The following is an 11202-nucleotide window of genomic DNA, read 5'->3' on the forward strand; positions in this document are numbered from 1 at the left end:
TGGGGCTTTTAGTACCTATTTAGAATGAAGCTGTCCACACCACTCTCTAATTACCACTCCCTGAAGGAGGCTGCTGCCCCACTTAATTGCTTTTTGTTTGTTGACCTAGTTGAGCCCGCAGACGGATGGGTAAGAGAGAGAAAGGGTGAGAGAAAGAGAAGAAGGAAGAGGGAAAGAAAGAGGTCGATTTGTGATCGACCTGCCGTATAGTTACAAACAACCGTTAAACCTCTTTATTGTCCCTGTCAGATCTCAAAGGTTTGGATCGGTATTGGTAGGGTTTGTAAGTCTGAGAGGTAAGACCAGTAGCTGGACGTTTGCTGGTTCAAATCCAGGGTCAGATGAGAATGGTGGAAACGGAACTGGAAACTGGACAGTCACTGATTTTAGATGTTAGCTAAGCCTGCCTTTGTCCCCATGAGCAAAGCATCAATCCTTCACCCTCTAAAGGAAATCCCCTACAGCTGACCCTTCTCCTCGGCATTGTGTCTAAGCAGAAAGGGAGGAGAGGAGGAGACAGACCTCTGTAGCATTTGATGGACTAACAAAGTACTGTTCTATTCCATTTACTGTGAGACTGCTTATAAGAGCTGTTGATGATTTGTCCTGCTCACATTTAAATGTAACACATGCTGATGCTCGTGACTTAGTGAGTACAAACGTTTTCACATGTTCTTGTTCTATTCTTGATGGAAACCGGAGTTTCTCAACCCCGCTCCTGGACGCCCCCCTGCCCTGCATGTTTTGGATCCCTCCTTTCCCTAACATACCTGATGTAGCTCATGAAGGACTTGATAATGAGCTGATCATTTGAATCAGGTATGACAGAGCAGGCAGAGATCTAATACATGCAGGGCAGGGGGGTGCCCAGGAGCAAGGTCGACCAACACTGATGTAAACCAATGCATGAATATAAACGACCACTACTTACCAATAAAATGTTGTGATGTGAATCACGCATTATTTGTATAATGAAGAAAAAGACATAATACTGCAAGCTGCATAGAGAACAAAAATACATGTTCAGAACTCATCACTAATCACATCGTGCATTGTGCAATTACTATAAGCAATGCCTAGTAGAATCTGGATGATAGAAATAGGTTAGCTTCATAGAAGGAAAACACTCAGCCAACCTCTGCACAACACCCAAAGAACATTGCTTGGGCAGCGGCTGCAGTTTGCCAGCAACAATCACCAGTGAAGTAGTCAAGTAGTGGTGTTCCATCAGGAGTCAATCACAGGAGTTTTACGGCTGAGTTTGTACAGCATTTTACGTAGTTTCACGGCAAACTCGATGGGGGATTTGATTTTGTATTTCTATTTGTGATTAAAGCATGTTATTTTTCATTCATAAATTAATTGTTAGAGTGACATTTTTTCTACTGTCTATGGTATATGCAGTCTGTCAACATTGTTATGGTATTTAAAAGGAAGGTTGTTCTTGTGGCCAAGGCTGGGCCAGCAGTCCATGCTGCTGCCATATCGGTTTGAATTAGGCCATTGCTCTTTCAGCAAAAACTATTTATTTCACCACAGTTGTTATCTTATAGAGCACAAATATATCTTTCCAAAACTGAAGTTCTTGCCATTCTTACTGTTTTGATAATTAGATGAGTGAATAATTTCATTTGAAGCAACCATATCCTACTCATTTCATTGTTAATGAAACTGTTGGTTCTTCTATGAAGGCCAGCTGGTATAAGAGTGTACTAATTTACACAAACTTAACCAGGATTATTATTGAATCAAGTGAGCCTTTCCAGCTCCTCAGTTGTCTAGTGATGGTGAGCATGAGCCCATTGGAGGAGCTTCTTGGTTTTTACTGAAAAAAGTGGCTGTCCATGTCAAGGACTGAAGGGGGCAATGGAACAGTAACTGAATGCCTCAGTGCCTCTCTGCCTGCTATATATAACAAGCCCCAGCCTGGTGGCTTACTGTTTCTTAACAGCAATACGTGTTTGTGAGCAAGACGGTGTTCCTAATAACCGGCCAGTGTGTGTAAATACTCACCTCGTTTTTCTCATTAACTGTAGGGGATTCAATATATTTCCAGGACGTACACTTGATAGGCAAATGGGATCTATTCAAGTGCTAGGGGTTTTGCTGGTATGATAGGACGGCAGCCTCATGTAAGAAACAAGGGGAGGGGTGTGTATTTTTGTAATCCACAGCTGTTGCGTGACTAGCAATTTTAGAAGGTCTCAAATGTTTCCTCGTCTGGGTTAAAATACCTTTGCAGTAAGCTGCAGGCCATATTACCTATCAAGATAGTTGTCAGAAACATTAAGCTGTCATTTAAATCTCCCAGTGCATACGCTGCCAGTAAGACTGGACTTAAGGAACAGAGTAGAGCCGTAATCACGCTGGAAAATGCACAACCCCTTTGCCAGAGTCTGGTGTTGTGGTCGAACGTGCCCCCAGGTGGCAGGGACCCCAGCACATCAAATTGTTGGTGCCCCTTCCCCCTGATGTAACGTCCTGGCTATGCCTCTAGCCATCTCTGCGCTGGGCTGGGGCATAGTCAGGACCAGACGGAAAGTGGCGCCACCTGGCACCTTTAAATTCGTTTTGGTGTCCCCAATTGGAGGCAGGTGTAGTTCATTGCGACCAATTGGGGACCCTATTTAGATTCAATGTTTGTCCACACCCGGTGTGGATCATTGTGGTTTGTTTTGTACGTGCTGCCCCACGGCATCGGTTGCTGCTTTTTTTTTTGTTTATTTGATTAAACTATGTATTACCACCCTCTTGTCTCTGCGCCTGTGTCCTGCCACCACAACCGTGACACCTGCCTCCCTCCCTGTCTCCCACTACACACCCGTCTCCCTAGCCTCTCCTTACTGCTGTCCTGTCAATAAAATGTATAAGATACCCAAAAACTAATATCTCAAAATAAGAAAATGCAAACAATTACTGTTCATAGCAGCTGCTGGCTTTAACTGCAGGGAAATTAAATAAGTTTTTCTTCAGTTTTAGCAAAAGATAAACTGTGCAAATAGAGAAAACAACAAAATAGGGCAGAACGCCTCCATCTACATCGACAGACTTGAAGTGGAGAGGGTATAGTTACCTAGAGGTTGCCTGGTGGTTAGGCCATCTGACTAAAGTCCAAAAGGTCCCTGGTTATAATCCCCCAACCGACAAGGTGAAAGCCATGACAGGTAACCCTAATTGTGAACACTCCTTCCACTCCAGTACACCGACAAATGACATTGTCTTTAGACCTAAGCAGCTGCTGGGAGATATCTGTCAGAAAAATTTACCATGTAACCTCAAGAAGTTAGGGAGCAACAATTAAGATTTTTACATTAAGCACTTCATCTCCATGCAAGTCTGGCCATAAGTCTTATTCATCTAGATTAAACCATCATAGTGTATAAAGATTCTAAAACCTTTACATGTCTCTTGCGTACAGAGATTACTCCAGATTCTCTGAATCTTTTAATGAAAATATGATGAGATCCCCAAACTCTTTGCAATTTTATGTTTTATGATAAGTTATTCGTGAATTGTTGCACTATTTGCCCACGCAGTCTTTCACAGAGTGGTGAACCTCTCCCCATCCTCACTTCTGACAGATCCATCCTCTCTGCCAGAGATAAGCAAAGATACATCAAAATGCATTTAAAAAAAGATACCAAATACTTACATTTTATGTGTATCAAAATAAGCTACTGTAGTTTTGTATTCTAAAAATACTTTTACTTTCCATCGGCCTATTTGATATTTCCCCTCACCAGTACTGACTCAGTCGATTAAATAGGCAATGTTTGATAGCAACAGCTTTTCTCTGCCTAACGAGTCATGCGATAAATCTGACATATGCAACCAGTTAACAGATCAAATATTCACATATCCCTGTCATCACCCAGATGAAGATTAGTTTTAAAGTAACCAACAGTTTAATATTTAACTAACGGTTTGCTAATGACTCATAATTGTATCCTAATTTATTTACTTGGTGTTTGGTAATGGAGAGCCTACATTGCATCAGCAACAATACCTCAATGACAAACATCTCATTCATAAGAAGACAACGGATGGCACCGTTATTTATAGCAACTAGTTTCTAAGTAATTAATAATTTGATTATAAATTGATAATAAATTATGTGTCAGGCAGTCATTCATGCAATGGTATGCTAAATCATGATGCTACTAAACAGCTACTTCACTTAGGGTACAATTATTAAGCAATCAATTATTTATTGATCAATCATTGGTCATCTATTTGGAAGTTGAAAACAAACATTTTAGCGCTTGGTCAACAGTAATTAAATGATCAATATGTTTTGATTTTAAATGTAGCCAGAAACGTAATCAGAAAGAAGCAACAGAACTTGTCAAGCAATATTAACCCGACGACAAACTCTGAATCTTAGTCTAGTAAGAACATTTACTTAAAAAAAAAAAACCAAAACTTATGTCAAACTTAAGTGTCAGTGTGGATGAGAGAATAAGCTTGTGAATGAGTGAGTGTTGACAATAAGGTACATTTGTGTGCATTTAATAAATTACACCATATCATGGCATTATAATGCCATGTTGTACAACACTGAAACACTTTTTAATAATTTTTCTGTGCACGACCGATAAAAACAACTGACAAAAACTGAAAGTAGCAAGCTAATGTGAACTGTAAGGGCTGCTACTTGGGTAAAATAGTTAGCTCGAACATTACATTAATTGGTAAATGATTTAGCCTAGGCTACTAAAATGAACACCAAAACGTAATATTTACTGTAAAGAATTGTAGCAATTTATGAAAAAAATCGGTGGAAAGCTAGCAATCTACACGTTTTTCAGGTTGACATTTTTCTTCAGGTATGGATACATTTTCTGTTCTGAACAAGTCTTGGCAAATTACTGAGTAGGCCCCAATCATATGCATCATTTTTATGATGTTATCCTGTAGACTCCTCACAAAGTATTTTACAGTATTTTTAAAATACAAAATACAAACACTAAAGTATTTTGATACAAAATATGAAGCCATTTTCATCAACCCAATCAAATACAAATTACATTATATATATATATATATATATACTGTATGTATATTGTTTAAAAGTGCTCAAAAGGTTCATTACATAGTTTGTGTTAGAGGACAGGAGATCTAATTTTAATAAAATAGATCGGGCATACCCACTCCATTAAGAACAATAGTTTCATTTATTATTGGTCAAAGCCCTGTCGATCAGGTACGGAGATAGACGTAGGAGGTGGGATTGGAAAAAAGAGGGAAGAATAGAGACGGAGAGGAGCAGACAAATTTTTGCCGGCTGATTCGATTTTCGACGAGTTTGTCTTTGAGAAGTTTTACTTGAATTATTAAGTTATAGCAAGGTATGTGTTACCAGATGTAGCTGTTCTAATTTCTGTTTTGTATTACTAACCACGCAAAGGTTAATTTCCGTTGTGCTAGGTATAGAAGGTTAGCTGAGGAGAAGTTGGAACTATTATTTAGCTAGCTTCAGCCAGCGGTGACGGAGATCTGTGACGAGCACCGACTCCTCGAATCGACAACCAGATAGCGCCCTGTGGGGACCGGGAAAAAACCCCAGGGGGTTCCTCTGGCGAAGACTTACCGGAACGGAAGTGGCTGTGACAGGACCCACGCACCGGAGTAGCACATCAGGCCTGCAACGTAGGGTTGGGAGAGTCGAGTGCGTGCGTGCGTGCGTGTGCGTGTGTGTGTGTGTGGGCCCAATGTATTTCCTTGGTAAGTTGTTTAGGATAATGTGCAGACACATTAAGTTTGGTGAAGTCTGAATATTATGCTTTTGCATGAAAGTTATTTTGTTATTCTGTAAAATTCTGTATCTTTCCATATACATAAAATATATAATTTTGAGTGCAGAGAGTGTTGGAATGTAATTATACTAGTTTAAGTTATAGATTTATCGAAACCCTCGTTTTTTGAGGGTTTCGATAAATCTACAACTTAAACTACTAACATACTCAAGACTCAGCCTATTGGTAAATAGCAAGTTAAATTGTACTATTTTAACTATATATATGTATATATATATATATATATATATAACTATGTATATTAATATAGGGCTGGAGCGCTACAAAAAATTGAGATTGTGTTTCTTTTAGTACATTTTAGACTACTGATATTATTTTTCTGTTATTACGTTTAGAACTGTTGCGATACATTTATCCTAAGAAAATTTAAGAAGAAATAAAGGTAAATTTAATTAGATACTTAACCTCTGGTTATTATTAGTTAAAATAAGCACTGTGATAAATCTAGATAAAGAATTACTATGGCTATCTCGGGGGCTAAATTCTCACTGCCTGACCTTAGGTCCTGGTGTTGGGGAGAAGGAGTAGATCCTGCACATGCTATACTAGAGGATGGTGTCCCAGAAGAGGACCGGATAGAGGAAACCCTACATTCTATCAAGAAAGATTTTGAATATCCTCCACAGCCAGCCAAATCCAGATCTTCCAGATTGTCTAAGGGATCCGAGGAATACTTTTGCTATAGATGTGGAGGTGATGGGCATATTGCCACTAGTAATCCAGAAACTGATTCGCACCTTGCAAAGAGCGAAAGAAGATCCTAGAGAATCTGATCAGGTGTGCTCTGCTAAGAGAAGTGTGGTCCATGTAAAGTGGACCATGTGTATTCCTAAAGGATTGGTAGGACCCTCCTCCACCGTTCCATTAATGATTAATGGAAACTCTTGTCAAGCATTACTAGATAGTGGCTCAGAAGTAACTATCATTTTTGAGAGCTGGTACACCAAGCACCTGTCTGGTGTTCCCATCCACCCCGTTTCTGGAATGTCCGTCTGGGGTCTCAGCACAGACAGTTTCCCCTACTGGGGATATGTTGAAATTGTCCTGCAGTTCCCGGAAAAGATTACAGGTATTTCGGACCCGATATCCGTCTTAGCATTAGTTTGTCCTGAACCTTGTGGCCCAGATCAAGTCCCTGAGATCATAGGTACAAATGCTAGCATGTTCCAGCGTCTGGCTCAGCTCTGTAAAGATAAAGCAGGGGTAGATATCAGGCGTACTCTGCAGATCTGCTCCCGGAGTTTGCAAGCAGAGGGTACTAAGTCAATTATGTCAAACAACTTAGATGATGCCGTAGCAGACGTGAAATGGGTAAGTCCAGGTGCCCTGATCATTCCTGCTTGAGGGAAAAGTTATGCAATCTGCCAGGTAAAAGGAAATCAGACTTTAGAGACATCCATCCTCTTGGTAGATCACTCACCCACACTTAATTTACCAGCCGACATAATGCTGCAGCCTATCGTCATATCTTCCTCCGCCATTGATGTGAAAGAATTCTCAGTGTTGCTACGAAACGAGTCAAAGAAAGAAGCGTCCATAGCATGTGGGACGGTGATTGCTCATCTTTACTCGACTGATGTGGGAACGTAAACAGGAGGGTAAAGCCCTAATAGATCCCAATCTCTTTGAGTTTGGGGACTCTCCTATCCCAAAACTGTGGAAGGAACGACTGTCTAAAAAGCTATCAGAAAGGTCAGGGGTCTTTTCCCTAGACAAATGGGATTTTGGATTAACCAAAGAAGTTTAACATCACATACATTTTACAGACATTAAACCATTCAGAGAAAGATCTCGGCATCTAGCTCTGGCAGACATTGACGAGCTCCGCCGACATTTGCAGCAGCTGCTAGGAATCGGTATTATCAAAGAATCTCTATCATCCTTGCTAGAAAGAAAAATGGAAGCGTGCAGATGTGCATTGATTATCGGACTCTGAACGCCAGAACCATCCCAGACCAATACACCGTGCCCATGATCAATGACGCTTTGGATTGTCTGACAGACAGTAAATGGTTCTCTGTATTGGACCTGAGGAGCGGATACTACCAGATAAAGAAAAAACTGCCTTTATCAGTTTGAGAGAATGCCCCAAGGAATAACTGGAGCTCCTGCGACATTTCAGAGGCTCATGGAGAAAGCTGTGGGTGACATGAATCTTTTAGAGGTCTTGGTGTATCTAGATGTATTCGGGAAAACATTAGAAGAACATGAGGAGTGTCTTTTGAAAGTCCTCGACAGACTGGGAGAAAGTGGGCTGAGGATATCAATTGACAAATTGACAAATGCCAGTTTTTAACTAACATCCCTTTTGGTTCGAGCAGTCTACATTATCGGTTTATTCCATTATACAATATTCTCAAGTCACATGGACAGATAGATAGAAAAATAAAGTATTTGACATTCATACTGGTAGCAAACTACCAGTATGTGGGTCACATAATATCCGAGAAGGGTATTGCTACAGACCCCGCAAAAGTGGAAGCAGTAGCTCAGTGAAAACAACCCACCGACCTGAAGTCACTGAGGTCCTTTCTTGGTTTCTGTGGGTATTATAGAAGATTTATAGCCAGTTACTCTTCTATTGTAAGACCACTCACTGAACTCACCAAGGGTTATCCTCCCACTCAGCATGGAAAGAAAGCACTGAAAGTCAAAAGCAAGTATTACAAAGAGTCCGAGCCTTTTGGTGAGCGATGGGATCAGTCCTGCACGGATGCTTTCCAGAAGACCATCCAATGCCTTACTAGCGCACCTGTGTTAGCCTTTGCCGACCCCGCCAAGCCCTACATTCTGCATGTAGATGCTAGTCTTCATGGGCTAGGGGCAGTTTTGAACCAAGAATACCCGGATGGACTGAGACCAGTAGCTTTCTCCAGTCGAAAGTTAAGACCATCCGAACACAATTACCCCGTCCACCAGCTTGATTTCCTGGCGCTCAAATAGGCGGTGTCCATTTCATCATAGGTACACTTCAACTATGAGAGACAAAATGAGAAAAAAAAATCCAGAAAATCTAATTGTAGGATTTTTAATGAATTTATTGGTAAATTATGGTGGAAAATAAGTATTTGGTCAATAACAAAAGTTAATCTCAATTCTTTGTTATATACCCTTTCTTGGCAATGACAGAGGTCAAAAGTTTTCTGTAAATCTTCACAAGGTTTTCACACACTGTTGCTGGTATTTTGGCCCATTCCTCAATGCAGATCTCCTCTAGAGCAGTGATGTTTTGATGCTGTCGCTGGGCAACACAGACTTTCAACTCCCTCCAAAGATTTTCTATGGGGTTGAGATCTGGTGACTGGATAGGCCACTCCAGGAACTTGAAATGCTTCTTATGAAGCCACTCCTTCGTTGCCCGGGCGGTGTGTTTGGGCTCATTGTCATGCTGAAAGACCCAGCCACGTTTCATCTTCAATGCCCTTGCTGATGGAAGGAGGTTTTCACTCAAAATCTCACGATACATGGCCCCATTCATTCTTTCCTTTACACGGATCAGTCGTTCTGGTCCATTTGCAGAAAAACAGCCCCAAAGCATGATGTTTCCACCCCTATGCTTCACAGTAGGTATGGTGTTCTTTGGATGCAACTCAGCATTCTTTCTCCTCCAAACACTTTTTTACCAAAAAGTTCTATTTTGGTTTCATCTGACCATATGACATTCACCCAATCCTATTCTGTACTGGCTTAAGCAGGGGGACATGTCTGGAACTGCAGGATTTGAGTCCCTGGCGGCGTAGTGTGTTACTGATGGTAGCCTTTGTTACTTTGGTCCCAGCTCTCTGCAGGTCATTCACTAGGTCCCCCTGTGTGGTTGCTCACCGTTCTTGTGATCATTTTGACCCCATGGGGTGAGCCCTGGATCGAGGGAGATTATCAGTGGTCTTGTATGCCTTCCATTTTCTTATAATTGCTCCCACAGTTGATTTCTTCACACCAAGCTGCTTACCTATTGCAGATTCAGTCTTCCCAGCCTGGTGCAGGTCTACAATTTTGTTTCTGGTGTCCTTTGACAGCTCTTTGGTCTTGGCCATAGTGGAGTTTGGAGTGGGACTGTTTGAGGTTGTGGACAGGTGTCTTTTATACTGATAACAAGTTCAAACAGGTGCCATTAATACAGGTAACGAGTGGAGGACAGAGGAGCCTCTTAAAGAAGTTACAGGTCTGTGAGAGCCAGACATATTGCTTGTTTGTAGGTGACCAAACACTTACTTTACCAATGAATTTACCAATAAATTCATAAAAAAAATCCTACAATGGGATTTTCTGGATTTCTATTTCTCATTTTGTCTCTCATAGTTGAAGTGTACCTATGATGAAAATCCAGGCCTCTCTCATCTTTTTAAGTGGGAGATTTTGCACAATTTGTGGCTGACTAAATACGTTTTTGCCCCACTGTAAGTGGGATGGAACACTGTGCGAGACAGGGGATGCCGGCTTCCTAGTTGCGGATACCGAAATCCCACAACTGTTAGGAGAGGAAGAGGTAGTACCTTTGGCCTCGGTGGAAAAAAAGAAGAGAGTTAAAACCTGTACTTCGTCTGAGTTATGATGAGTTGAAGCCAGTAGCTATTATACATGGCAGAAGGACTATGCAGTGTTGTACCTCCTCGGAAGAAAAGAGAAGTCATTGTAACAATGTGTGGTGCATTCCAAGGGCCAGATGTGTTAAGTGTTCAACCACAACATCTTATGATGTCCGAAGAATAAGAACTCTCTAGAATTGTCATATCATTGCATTCTGTTTTTCTTTACATTTTACAGAGCGGCACAACTTTTTTGGAAACAGGGTTGTATAAAAATAAGCCTGTTTTATCTGGTTTTCAGATTATTCTTTTTTACAATAACAATTATCTTGGAATCAATAGCTATGGATGTGTATATAAATTGATAATTTACATAAACTGCAATACAGTAACACATTTTTCATTGTAATTGTTTCTGTATCTGGACAGATGTTTCCACCTCCATGGTTGCAAATTAATATTTTCTCTCAAAGATCATTGACATTTTTTGTGATGTTTACACCAATACACATCAACTTTTCAATCCAAATCAAATCATCTTTTTTTTTTATGAATTTGAAGAAAGGCTACATTACTTTCATCCAGTTTATGAGAGATTTGGCAAAATATTGAAAATTGATTATGGACAAACTATATCAATGCTTTCACAGAATCAACTATGAAGTGTATACCTGTTTCCATGCTTTATCATTACGTTCAATGCTTTCTACTGGTATAATAACTTCAGGAAAACTTCCTTTTAAGAAACCTGTCTGATCTTGGTGACATTTTTAATTCTGTCAGTAATATTGGTCTAAATGGAGTCAATTGTCCATCTTAGTTTGTCCTGGGTAATTAGGCCTTGACAAAAAATTGGAAGC

The sequence above is a fragment of the Esox lucius genome, chromosome 17 (assembly GCF_011004845.1).
Source record: "Esox lucius isolate fEsoLuc1 chromosome 17, fEsoLuc1.pri, whole genome shotgun sequence".
NCBI lineage: Eukaryota > Metazoa > Chordata > Actinopteri > Esociformes > Esocidae > Esox > Esox lucius.